A 13,794-nucleotide genomic window follows, 5' to 3' on the forward strand; every position below is an offset into this window, starting at 1 on the left:
ACTTTCCTCTGTTAATAATGACAATGTATCTGCACAATCCACAGACTGGACGGATGATCCGCGGGGACCGGACTGGTTTGTGCCCCCATAGACACATTGAGGGACGAGCTTTGTGCGCCGCCATCTGTTACATATGAACATTCAGCCCATGAGAAAAAACGGTCATCTGAGCTGCCGAGAGAATAACAACAGCACTGGACTGACAAGACCATGGTGTGAGCGAAGCCTGAGAAGAACTAGAGGGAAGGCAGTCAGATATAGGGCAGCAGCGGGGTCACAGAAAACCACAACCTACAGCAGTCCCATGTAAATGCAACTCCTCCTGTATCTGCCACTTACACTATTTCATAGATCATCAACGTCTTTTATTTCACCGTTAAAAGTGAATTTAGATCTGTCCTGCTCCTATAATGAACCTGTGACTGCAGCGACTTAGGCTACTTTCACACTAGCGTCGTACTCGGCCCATCGCAGTGCGTCGGGCCGACGTACCGACGCTAGCGTTGTATACGCCGCACAGCGGGGGCAGCGGATGCATTTTTCCAGCGCATCCGCCGCCCCATTGTGAGGTGCGGGGAGGAGGGGGCGGAGTTCTGGCCGCGCATGCGCGGTCGGAAATGGCGATCCGTCGGGAGCAAAAAACGTTACATGTAACGGTTTTTGCAGCCGACGGTCCGCCACAACACGGCGCAACCATCGCACGACGGTTGCGACGTGTGGCAATGCGTCTCTAATGTTAGTCAATGGTGAAAAAAACGCATCCTGCAAGCACTTTTGCAGGATGCGTTTTTTTGCCAAAACGACGCATTGCGACGTATTGCAAAAAACGCTAGTGTGAAAGTAGCCTTAGTGCCAAGGACCCACTGCAGACGCCGAACGGCCTGTGTTCACCTGTAACATCAAACCATGGAGGAAAAGACACAAAGTATCTAAACATAAACAGCAAATCATGAGGCCGAGACATTGTATCACACCGAGACCAGCGAACAAGGCAGGAAGTAATCCGACCAAAAGGTCCAGAATCCCTGAGGTCCCTGCTCATTCCATAATGGAAGAAAACAAAGCGGTACTGTGCAGTGTATATATACAGGAGGAGTGGTACTGTGCAGTGTATATATACAGGAGGAGTGGTACTGTGCGGTGTATATATACAGGAGGAGCGGTACTGTGCAGTGTATATATACAGGAGGAGTGGTACTGTGCAGTGTATATATACAGGAGGAGTGGTACTGTGCAGTGTATATATACAGGAGGAGTGGTACTGTGCAGTGTATATATACAGGAGGAGTGGTACTTTGCAGTGTATATATACAGGAGGAGTGGTACTGTGCAGTGTATATATACAGGAGGAGTGGTACTGTGCAGTGTATATATACAGGACAGGAGGAGTGGTACTGTGCAGTGTATATATACAGGAGGAGTGGTACTGTGCAGTGTATATATACAGGACAGGAGGAGTGGTACTGTGCAGTGTATATATACAGGACAGGAGGAGTGGTACTGTGCAGTGTATATATACAGGAGGAGTGGTACTTTGCAGTGTATATATACAGGAGGAGTGGTACTGTGCAGTGTATATATACAGGAGGAGTGGTACTGTGCAGTGTATATATACAGGAGGAGTGGTACTGTGCAGTGTATATATACAGGAGGAGTGGTACTGTGCAGTGTATATATACAGGAGGAGTGGTACTGTGCAGTGTATATATACAGGAGGAGTGGTACTTTGCAGTGTATATATACAGGAGGAGTGGTACTGTGCAGTGTATATATACAGGAGGAGTGGTACTGTGCAGTGTATATATACAGGACAGGAGGAGTGGTACTGTGCAGTGTATATATACAGGACAGGAGGAGTGGTACTGTGCAGTGTATATATACAGGAGGAGTGGTACTGTGCAGTGTATATATACAGGACAGGAGGAGTGGTACTGTGCAGTGTATATATACAGGACAGGAGGAGTGGTACTGTGCAGTGTATATATACAGGAGGAGTGGTACTGTGCAGTGTATATATACAGGAGGAGTGGTACTGTGCAGTGTATATATACAGGACAAGAGGAGTGGTACTGTGCAGTGTATATATACAGGAGGAGTGGTACTGTGCAGTGTATATATACAGGAGGAGTGGTACTGTGCAGTGTATATATACAGGAGGAGTGGTACTGTGCAGTGTATATATACAGGACAGGAGGAGTGGTACTGTGCAGTGTATATATACAGGAGGAGTGGTACTGTGCAGTGTATATAAACAGGAGGAGTGGTACTGTGCAGTGTATATATACAGGACAGGAGGAGCGGTACTGTGTAGTGTATATATACAGGACAGGAGGAGTGGTACTGTGCAGTGTATATATACAGGACAAGAGGAGTGGTACTGTGCAGTGTACATATACAGGAGGAGTGGTACTGTGCAGTGTATATATACAGGAGGAGTGGTACTGTGCAGTGTATATATACAGGGCAGGAGGAGCGGTACTGTGCAGTGTATATATACAGGACAGGAGGAGTGGTACTGTGCAGTGTGTATATACAGGGCAGGAGGAGTGGTACTGTGCAGTGTATATATACAGGAGGAGCGGTACTGTGCAGTGTATATACAGGAGGAGTGGTACTGTGCAGTGTATATATACAGGATGAGTAGTACTATGCAGTGTATATACAGGGCAGGAGGAGTGGTACTGTGCAGTGTATATATACAGGAGGAGCGGTACTGTGCAGTGTATATATACAGGAGGAGTGGTACTGTGCAGTGTATATATACAGGAGGAGTGGTACTGTGCAGTGTATATATACAGGGCAGGAGGAGCGGTACTGTGCAGTGTATATATACAGGAGGAGCGGTACTGTGCAGTGTATATATACAGGACAGGAGGAGTGGTACTGGGCAGTGTGTATATACAGGGCAGGAGGAGTGGTACTGTGCAGTGTATATATACAGGAGGAGCGGTACTGTGCAGTGTATATACAGGAGGAGTGGTACTGTGCAGTGTATATATACAGGATGAGTAGTACTATGCAGTGTATATACAGGGCAGGAGGAGTGGTACTGTGCAGTGTATATATACAGGAGGAGCGGTACTGTGCAGTGTATATATACAGGAGGAGTGGTACTGTGCAGTGTATATATACAGGAGGAGTGGTACTGTGCAGTGTATATATACAGGGCAGGAGGAGCGGTACTGTGCAGTGTATATATACAGGAGGAGCGGTACTGTGCAGTGTATATATACAGGGCAGGAGGAGTGGTACTGTGCAGTGTGTATATACAGGGCAGGAGGAGTGGTACTGTGCAGTGTATATATACAGGAGGAGCGGTACTGTGCAGTGTATATATACAGGAGGAGCGGTACTGTGCAGTGTATATATACAGGAGGAGTGGTACTGTGCAGTGTATATATACAGGAGGAGTGGTACTGTGCAGTGTATATATACAGGGCAGGAGGAGCGGTACTGTGCAGTGTATATATACAGGAGGAGCGGTACTGTGCAGTGTATATATACAGGGCAGGAGGAGTGGTACTGTGCAGTGTGTATATACAGGGCAGGAGGAGTGGTACTGTGCAGTGTATATATACAGGAGGAGCGGTACTGTGCAGTGTATATACAGGAGGAGTGGTACTGTGCAGTGTATATATACAGGATGAGTAGTACTATGCAGTGTATATACAGGGCAGGAGGAGTGGTACTGTGCAGTGTATATATACAGGAGGAGTGTTGCTGTGCAGTGTATATATACAGAAGGAGTGGTACTGTGCAGTGTGTATATACAGGGCAGGAGGAGTGGTACTGTGCAGTGTATATATACAGGAGGAGTGGTACTGTGCAGTGTATATATACAGGAGGAGCGGTACTGTGCAGTGTATATATACAGGAGGAGTAGTACTGTGCAGTGTATATATACAGGAGGAGTGGTACTGTGCAGTGTATATACAGGAGGAGTGGTACTGTGCAGTGTATATATACAGGAGGAGTGGTACTGTGCAGTGTATATATACAGGAGGAGTAGTACTGTGCAGTGTATATACAGGAGGAGCGGTACTGTGCAGTGTATATATACAGGAGGAGTAGTACTGTGCAGTGTATATACAGGGCAGGAGGAGTGGTACTGTGCAGTGTATATATACAGGAGGAGCGGTACTGTGCAGTGTATATATACAGGAGGAGTGGTACTGTGCAGTGTATATATACAGGAGGAGTAGTACTGTGCAGTGTATATATACAGGGCAGGAGGAGTGGTACTGTGCAGTGTATATATACAGGAGGAGTGGTACTGTGCAGTGTATATATACAGAACAGGAGGAGCGGTACTGTGCAGTGTATATATACAGGAGGAGTAGTACTGTGCAGTGTATATATACAGGGCAGGAGGAGTGGTACTGTGCAGTGTATATATACAGGACAGGAGGAGTGGTACTGTGCAGTGTATATATACAGGACAGGAGAAGTGGTACGGTGCAGTGTATATATACAGAAGTGGTGCTGTGCGGTGTATAAATACAGAAGTATAAATACAGAAGTGGCGCTGTGCAGTGTATATATACAGAAGTGGCGCTGTGCAGTGTATATATACAGAAGTGGTGCTGTGCAGTGTATAGATATAGAAGTGGCGCTGTGCAGTGTATACATACAGAAGTGGCGCTGTGCAGTGTATATATACAGAAGTGGCGCTGTGCGGTGTATATATACAGAAGTGGCGCTGTGCAGTGTATATATACAGAAGTGGCGCTGTGCAGTGTATATATATAGAAGTGGCGCTGTGCAGTGTATATATACAGAAGTGGCGCTGTGCAGTGTATATATATAGAAGTGGCGCTGTGCAGTGTATATATACAGAAGTGGCGCTGTGCAGTGTATATATATAGAAGTGGCGCTGTGCAGTGTATATATACAGAAGTGGTGCTGTGCGGTGTATATATACAGAAGTGGCGCTGTGCGGTGTATATATACAGACGTGGCGCGGTGTTACTCATCATGGCGCCATTTTCCGGACTCTTCCCGCGCAGGGTCGCTGTCGTGAGCCGGGCAGTGACAACACTTCACCGCTGTGTGTAAAGCCATTGATCCCCGTTCGGAGCGGCGCAGCGTCGTCTTTCCGCCTGGCGAGCTTTTATTGGGCCATTTGCAGCGGACGACCAGTAGAACAGGAGTCAGTCCATCTTTTTGTCAGTGTAAGGACCATGAATCGGTGAACGTGGCGGCCTGCGATCAGTCAGCGCGGCGGGGGAGGGGCGCGCATCCGCAGACTAATGTTCGCTCGTACATCATTCACAAATTGGTCCAAATGAATTAAACACGGCTCTGCTTAACATTACGAGGTTTAAATGGATTTTCTCTCCCCAGCTCAGCCCTATAATTGTGTTTATCCATCTTGCCGAGCCGCGGCTCGCGCCTGCGACCATCAGACCCGTCCAGGCGGCATTTTCTGCTCCACTGGCCGATTCACCATCGGATCATAACAGGTAATTCAAACAACAATTAGGGTGATGACAGCCTGTACATCAATGTCGGCCCCCTCGCAGCCCCCCACAGCCAAGATGAATGACTGGTGCCGGCCCTCCATCTCAATCATCAGCTGCCTATCTCCGAGGCCTCTGCGGCTGCCGCGCTCGCCATAGACAAACCATGGGGCACAGCGAGGCGCCAGCGCCATCCACAGAGGTAAGGGCATGTTCACACGGCGCCGCAAAACCGACTGCAACAACGTTGCCAATCATCGGAATCAGAGGATAATAATAGTAACCTTTATTTATATAGCGCCGACACATTCCGCAGAACGTTACAGTCTGCACACATTATCGATGAGCTTGTAATGTGCGGCGAGTTTATTCCGCGTGTTAGTAAAAGTCCCGTGTCAATTCTTTGGCGCGTTTCCTGCCTATAAGTCGCAGTGAAACTCCTGTTTTTTTACGCGGTTTCTTTACTCTATTGCCGGTGTAACGGCCACCTGTCACCCAGACGTTACACCTGAAGTGTCCGATAATCCGGAATGGTGGACGATCTGCCACCGCTCAGGTCCCACAGATGGCGGAGTACAGGACTCTGCAGATTACAGTGCAATAAACCCTTTATAGAGGGAGGAATCCTCCGGTCAGGACGGTGCAAAGGGCGCTGGGAGGTTTCCTGGGCCGGCGGCCATTCTCCCTCCAAATGACCCAGAGTAAACAGATTATGAGCCGCAGTGACCTCATCAGCACCGATAACTGCACCTGAGCCGGCGACCGGACCCACCCAGCGACAAACATGACTCACGCCTGGGCCAAGTAGATAGCAAAGGTTCTGCACACTCATTCACATCTGAGATAGGAGGGTGGGCGGCGCGGGGGTCCTGTGCACTCAGCAAAATCACCATCCTGGAGGGGTCAGCAGAAACCAATCAGGAGCATCCACACCCACCGACATACAATGTATCACTCCCATCATCGCATATCACACACTTATCATTAAAGGGGAAGAATGACATATACATCAATGCAAAGAAGCGGAACTAGAGTGCAAGCTCCACTGACATTTAAAGGGGTTGTCCTGGTGTATGCGGATATCGAAGTATTGGACATTTGATTTATTGCCTCTTGGGACTCAAAGACTTTTCCTCCTCTGACAAAATCACATCAAGAGCAGCACAAATCATTCCTGGTTTGTTACAATGTATCAGTGCAGGTAACATACAATTCCATACAGTAGTGTTTGCTCCGATCTTATTCCCGATGTTCTCCCAAATATTCCAATTTTCTTCCTTTTTAAAACTCGCCATGGAATTCTAGAGAGACGCCCCTTTATATTTTGTGATAATTGTTATGCTCTTTACCAAGGGGGTGTGGCACATGGGGGAATAATGCAGAGCGGCCTAAGGGCACAGACCCAGATCATCCTTAGGAGCAATGCCTCCTGCGTCCTGAATACAAAGGCCCACATCTTGTGAACTATATACAGTACAGACCAAAAGTTTGGACACACCTTCTCATTTAAAGATTTTTCTGTATTTTCATGACTATGAAAATTGTACATTCACACTGAAGGCATCAAAACTATGAATTAACACATGTGGAATTATATACTTAACAAAAAAGTGTGAAACAACTGAAAATATGTCTTATATTCTAGGTTCTTCAAAGTAGCCACCTTTCGCTTTGATGACTGCTTTGCACACTCTTGGCATTCTCTTGATGAGCTTCAAGAGGTAGTCACCGGGAATGGTCTTCCAACAATCTTGAAGGAGTTCCTAGAGATGCTTAGCACTTGTTGGCCCTTTTGCCTTCACTCTGCGGTCCAGCTCTCCCCAAACCATCAGGTCATCTGGCGTAGCACCCCATCACTCTCCTTCTGGGTCAAATAGCCCTTACACAGCCTGGAGGTGTGTTTGGGGTCATTGTCCTGTTGAAAAATAAATGATGGTCCAACTAAACGCAAACCGGATGGAATAGCATGCCGCTGCAAGATGCTGTGGTAGCCATGCTGGTTCAGGATGCCTTCAATTTTGAATAAATCCCCAACAGTGTCACCAACAAAGCCCCCCCCGCACCATCACACCTCCTCCTCCATGCTTCACGGTGGGAACCAGGCATGTAGAGTCCATCCGTTCACCCTTTCTGCATCGCACAAAGACACGGTGGTTGGAACCAAAGATCTCAAATTTGGACTCATCAGACCAAAGCACAGATTTCCACTGGTCTAATGTCCATTCCTTGTGTTCTTTAGCCCAAACAAGTCTCTTCGGCTTGTTGCCTGTCCTTAGCAGTGGTTTCCTAGCAGCTATTTTACCATGAAGGCCTGCTGCACAAAGTCTCCTCTTAACAGTTGTTGTAGAGATGTGTCTGCTGCTAGAACTCTGTGTGGCATTGACCTGGTCTCTAATCTGAGCTGCTGTTAACCTGTGATTTCTGAGGCTGGTGACTCGGATAAACTTATCCTCAGAAGCAGAGGTGACTCTTGGTCTTCCTTTCCTGGGGCGGTCCTCATGTGACACAGTTTCTTTGTAGCGCTTGATGGTTTTTGCCACTGCACTTGGAGACACTTTCAAAGTTTTCCCAATTTTTCAGACTGACTGACCTTCATTTCTTAAAATAATGATGGCCACTCGTTTTTCTTAATGCTTTTTTTTTGCCATAATACAAATTCTAACAGTCTATTCAGTAGGACTATCAGCTGTGTATCCACCAGACTTCTGCTCAACACAATTGATGGTCCAAACCCCATTTATAAGGCAAGAAATCCCACTTATTAAACCTGACAGGGCACACCTGTGAAGTGAAGACCATTCCCGGTGACTACCTCCTGAAGCTCATCAAGAGAATGCCAAGAGTGTGCAAAGCAGTCATCAAAGCAAAAGGTGGCTACTGTGAAGAACCTAGAATATAAGACATAATTTCAGTTGTTTCACACTTTTTTGTTAAGTATATAATTCCACATGTGTTAATTCATAGTTTTGATGCCTTCAGTGTGAATGTACAATTTTCATAGTCATGAAAATACAGAAAAATCTTCAAATGAGAAGGTGTGTCCAAACTTTTGGTCTGTACTGTATAATGCTAAAGGGAGTGAAGGGTTAAAAAAAGAGCAAAACAGGTGACAACCCAGAAGAGGATATAATGGTAACAAAAATGTCCTCCTTCTCTGACCACAGCAAGTTGTACGAAAATGAGAAAACAAAACAAAGTATATTAGATATGTATGTCCTGTGTCCCTGTTTAGATAGAGATTGGGATGATTGGTAATTTCTGCGCTGCTGAATCACTAGAGTTCCAGAATTATTAGTACATGTGGCTTTTTTTATTCTACGCGTTCCAGTGTACAAGACTCCTTCATCAGGATACACCACAGGATAATAGTGGACTCGTGGATCTACTGCAGCGAATCCTTTCAATGCTTCAACTCCACTACATCTGGTGAGTGCAATCTTATGGATTAACCTTTTAACCTTCTCAGATAAGACACTATTTGTGCTCTTTTCTTCAACAGTTTTCATAGGATTTTTGCTGGCTGTGTCACTGGTTGTCATATAAACCAGAGAGGCACAGAGGCCAGCATCATGATAGTGAATACTAATTTTCAAAGTAAAATGTTAGCTGCTGCCCTGCGTCTCTTCCCCTTCTCTGCTGCTCTCTCTCTTCCCCTTCTCTGCTGCTCTCTGTCTCCTCCCCTCATCTGCTGCTCTGTCTCCTCCCCTCCTCTGTCTCCTCCCCTTCTCTGCTGCTCTGTCTCCTCCCCTCCTCTGCTGCTCTCTGTCTCCTCCCCTCCTCTGCTGCTCTGTCTCCTCCCCTCCTCTGCTGCTCACGGTCTCCTCCCCTCCTCTGCTGCTGTCTCCTCCCCATCTCTGCTGCTCTGTCTCCTCCCCTCCTCTGCTGCTCACTGTCTCCTCCCCTCCTCTGCTGCCCTGTGTCTCCTCCCCTTCTCTGCTGCCCTGTGTCTCCTCCCCTCCTCTGCTGCTCTGTCTCCTCCCCTCCTCTGCTGCTCTGTCTCCTCCCCTTCTCTGCTGCTCTGTCTCCTCCCCTTCTCTGCTGCCCTGTGTCTCCTCCCCTTCTCTGCTGCCCTGTGTCTCCTCCCCTCCTCTGCTGCTCTCTGTCTCCTCCCCTTCTCTGCTGCTCTCGTCTCTTCCCCCTCTCTGCTGCTCTGTCTCCTCCCCTGCTGCTGTCTCCTCCCCTTCTCCCCTCTTCTGCTGCCCTGTGTCTCTTCCCCTCCTCTGCTGCTCTCTGTCTCCTTCCCTTCTCTGCTGCTCTCTGTCATCTCCCCTTCTCTGCTACTCTGTCTCCTCCCCTCCTCTGCTGCTCACTGTCTCCTCCCCTCCTCTGCTGCTCTCTGTCTCCTTCCCTCCTCTGCTGCTCTGTCTCCTCCCCTTCTCTGCTGCTCTGTCTCCTCCCCTCCTCTGCTGCTCTGTCTCCTCCCCTTCTCTGCTGCTCACTGTCTCCTCCCCTCCTCTGCTGCTCTGTCTCTTCCCCTCCTCTGCTGCTCTCTGTCTCCTTCCCTTCTCTGCTGCTCTCTGTCTCCTCCCCTTCTCTGCTGCTCTCTGTCTTCTCCCCTCCTCTGCTGCTCTGTCTCCTCCCCTTCTCTGCTGCTCTCTGTCTCCTCCCCTCCTCTGCTGCTCTCTGTCTCCTCCCCTCCTCTGCTGCTCTCTGTCTCCTTCCCTCCTCTGCTGCTCTGTCTCCTCCCCTCCTCTGCTGGTCTCTGTCTCCTCCCCTCCTCTGCTGCTCTCTGTCTCCTCCCCTCCTCTGCTGCTCTCTGTCTCCTCCCCTCCTCTGCTGCTCTGTCTCCTCCCCTTCTCTGCTGGTCTCTGTCTCCTCCCCTCCTCTGCTGCTCTGTCTCCTCCCCTCCTCTGCTGCTCTGTCTCCTCCCCTCCTCTGCTGCTGTCTGTCTCTTTCCCTCCTCTGCTGCTCTGTCTCCTTCCCTCCTCTGCTGCTCTGTCTCCTCCCCTTCTCTGCTGCCCTGTGTCTCCTCCCCTCCTCTGCTGCTCTCTGTCTCCTCCCCTTCTCTGCTGCTCTCGTCTCTTCCCCCTCTCTGCTGCTCTGTCTCCTCCCCTGCTGCTGTCTCCTCCCCTTCTCCCCTCTTCTGCTGCCCTGTGTCTCTTCCCCTCCTCTGCTGCTCTGTCTCCTTCCCTTCTCTGCTACTCTGTCTCCTCCCCTCCTCTGCTGCTCACTGTCTCCTCCCCTCCTCTGCTGCTCTCTGTCTCCTTCCCTCCTCTGCTGCTTTCTGTCTCCTTCCCTCCTCTGCTGCTCTCTGTCTCCTCCCCTCCTCTGCTACTCTGTCGTCTCCCCTCCACTGCTGCTCACTGTCTCCTCCCCTTCTCTGCTGCTCTCTGTCTCCTCCCCTCCTCTGCTGCTCTGTCTCCTCCCCTCCTCTGCTGCTGTCTCCTCCCCTCCTCTGCTGCTCTGTCTCCTCCCCTTCCCTGCTGTTCACTGTCTCCTCCCCTCCTCTGCTGCTCAGTGTCTCCTCCCCTCCTCTGCTACTCTCTGCCTCCTCCCCTTCTCTGCTGCTCTCTGTCTCCTCCCCTTCTCTGCTACTCTGTCTCCTCCCCTCCTCTGCTGTTCACTGTCTCCTCCCCTCCTCTGCTGCTCTCTGTCTCCTCCCTTCCTCTGCTGCTCACTGTCTCCTCCCCTCCACTGCTGCTCTCTGTCTCCTCCCCTTCTCTGCTGCTCTCTGCCTCCTCCCCTTCTCTGCTACTCTGTCTCCTCCCCTCCTCTGCTGCTGTCTCTTCCCCTCCTCTGCTGCTCACTGTCTCCTCCCCTCCTCTGTTGCTCTCTGTCTCCTCCCCTTCTCTGCTGCTCTGTCTCCTCCCCTTCTATTCTACTCCGTCTCCTCCCCTCCTCTGCTACTCTGTCTCCTCCCCTTCTATTCTACTCTCTGTCTCCTCCCCTTCTATGCTACTCTCTGTCTCCTCCCCTTCTATTCTACTCTGTCTCCTCCCCTCCTCTGCTGCTCTGTCTCTTCCCCTCCTCTGTTGCTCTCCGTCTCCTCCCCTTCTCTGCTGCTCTCTGTCTCCTCCCCTTCTATGCTACTCTCTGTCTCCTCCCCTCCTCTGTTGCTCTCTGTCTCCTCCCCTCCTCTGTTGCTCTCCGTCTCCTCCCCTCCTCTGTTGCTCTCTGTCTCCTCCCCTTCTATGCCACTCTCTGTCTCCTCCCCTTCTATTCTACTCTCTGTCTCCTCCCCTTCTATTCTACTCTCTGTCTCCTCCCCTCCTCTGCTGCTCTGTCTCTTCCCCTCCTCTGTTGCTATCTATCTCCTCCCCTTCTCTGCTGCTCTCTGTCTCCTCCCCTTCTATGCTACTCTCTGTCTCCTCCCCTCCTCTGCTGCTCACTGTCTCCTTCCCTCCTCTGCTGCTCTCTGTCTCCTCCCCTCCTCTGCTGCTCTGTCTCCTTCCCTCCTCTGCTGCTCTGTCTCCTCCCCTTCTCTGCTGCACTCTGTCTCCTTCCCTCCTCTGCTGCTCTGTCTCCTTCCCTCCTCTGCTGCTCTGTCTCTTCCCCTCCTCTGTTGCTCTCCGTCTCCTCCCCTCCTCTGCTGCTCTCTGTCTCCTCCCCTCCTCTGCTGCTCTCTGTCTCCTCCCCTCCTCTGCTGCTCTCCATATCTGTTATCTATCATCTATTAATCTATTATCTATTTATTTACTATACTATCTATTAACTATCTATCGACTTCCCCCTCAGTCTCATCTCTGCACATGGAGATCATCACCTGAGAAATGTATGTAAATATAAGACACAGAATTCGTGGCCCCCTGAGCCCTCGGCTGCAGGTTGAGCTCTGCACAATGTTGTCATGTGAGTGAACATTAAATAATGATGTATCTGTTTATAATTTCTGCAATGTTCTGACGATTCCAGAAGTTATTTTGAGCAGCAGCTGAAGGGCACCCTAGGGTGCACAGATGGATGCAGTTACAGGACTTCACTTAACCCCTCGGATGCCAAGTGCAGCAGAAACATCAGCAATGTCCGGCTGAAATCCTCTGACCGAGCAGTTCACACTGATCACAACGTCAGACCTCTAGATAGAGACACAGCAGAGGATCAGAGGTCACAATGTATCAACTAGCGCTCTCTAATATCCATCATTCATTCTATGTGATATCTAGTGACTATGAATCTATCAGATATCTCATATCCCTACCTCATATTTGTCTATCTAACCCTCCCCCACCCCCAAAAAAAGAACAGGACAGAACTTTACAGTTAATGTGCAGAAGAGATGGAGTCTTTATTGGCCGCTGCACTATATGGCCAATACAGGGTCTGTCATTTTTGCCCATTAACTATTGCAGTGCTGACCTTATTTGTAGGGATTTCAATAGTCACCCTTTTTTATTTGTATCCACCTCTCTGATACTTATTTATCTGGCATCTAACTAATAACCATAGGGGAATCTTATTATCTTGAACTTCTTTACATCACTTTTCCTTTTGGCCGCAAACACTTTTTTTCTACCAAATTAATCACAGTGCCAGGCGATGATTGAGGAATTGACCCATCTTTCCCTTTGCTACTTCTATCTAAAAATGGTTTTCTACTTTATTCTCCACAGATTACTAGATAAGATTTGAGACCATTTTTGCAAGTCGCCGTTCACACATCTGGCTTTCAGCTCACTTACTTTGCTACTAATGCACGTTATCACATCCATTTTACCAAACAGGCAAAAGTGGTGTAAAATAGCAAAAAGTCACAAATATTTGTACAAAATGAAAGCTGGCAACTATTTGCTGGCAATAAAGTGGCACGAAAGCCTCGATGCATTTCCCCCGAAAAACCTTACTAAAAGTAAGTGAAGATATAAACAATTGTATCATCGGACTCTGGAATATTTTGAAATATTTATTTTTTAAACAAAGCAACAAAATATATAATTAACAGAAACCATTAAATTGCTGAGATTTGGGCCCATCCCATTTGCCCATCTCTTGGGGTCTGGGCTCCGCTCATAGACTGAAGAGTAGTGGTCTTGTCTCTGCCACGTGGAAACCAAGGAGTTAAGATCGGAGGGTAGAAAGGTGAAAAACAAAGCGTGAGGATGAGGCAGCAGAAGCAGCCTACAGGCAAACGCAGAATATATTTACTGCACGGCCTAAATAGCGGCAGGATAAAAGCAGGTGATTGCCGGATGACATTTGGCTTTGTTTACAGCAGCACAACCCATCATCTCACTCAAAAGGGATCAATACGGAGAGATTCGGATTGTGCGGATCAAACAGAATACCTTTGTTCATCCACTTGGGCTTCGGCTCTGAGCAAACAGCAACACAGCGCAACAATCCCAGTTTAGTAACAAGAAGGGGGAAAAAAATCACAAAAAAAATCACTTTTTCTTTC

The 13,794-nt window shown here is 48.7% G+C and overlaps 1 protein-coding gene and 1 long non-coding RNA gene across 47 annotated transcripts in view; one reads left to right on the top strand and one right to left on the bottom strand.

The window, feature by feature from the left end:
* Positions 1–13,794, bottom strand: part of TCF7L2 (transcription factor 7 like 2) — a 271,190-nt gene that overhangs the window by 160,652 nt on the left and 96,744 nt on the right. The window lies entirely within an intron of this gene.
* The window catches only part of LOC143769441 (uncharacterized), a 45,321-nt gene continuing 40,382 nt past the window's right edge, over positions 8,856–13,794 (top strand). The window contains exon 1 of the long non-coding RNA XR_013214396.1: positions 8,856–8,885. This is a non-coding gene — a long non-coding RNA (uncharacterized LOC143769441). The remainder of the gene's footprint in view (positions 8,886–13,794) is intronic.

This window comes from Ranitomeya variabilis, chromosome 4 (genome assembly GCF_051348905.1).
Source record: "Ranitomeya variabilis isolate aRanVar5 chromosome 4, aRanVar5.hap1, whole genome shotgun sequence".
In the NCBI taxonomy this organism is placed as follows: domain Eukaryota; kingdom Metazoa; phylum Chordata; class Amphibia; order Anura; family Dendrobatidae; genus Ranitomeya; species Ranitomeya variabilis.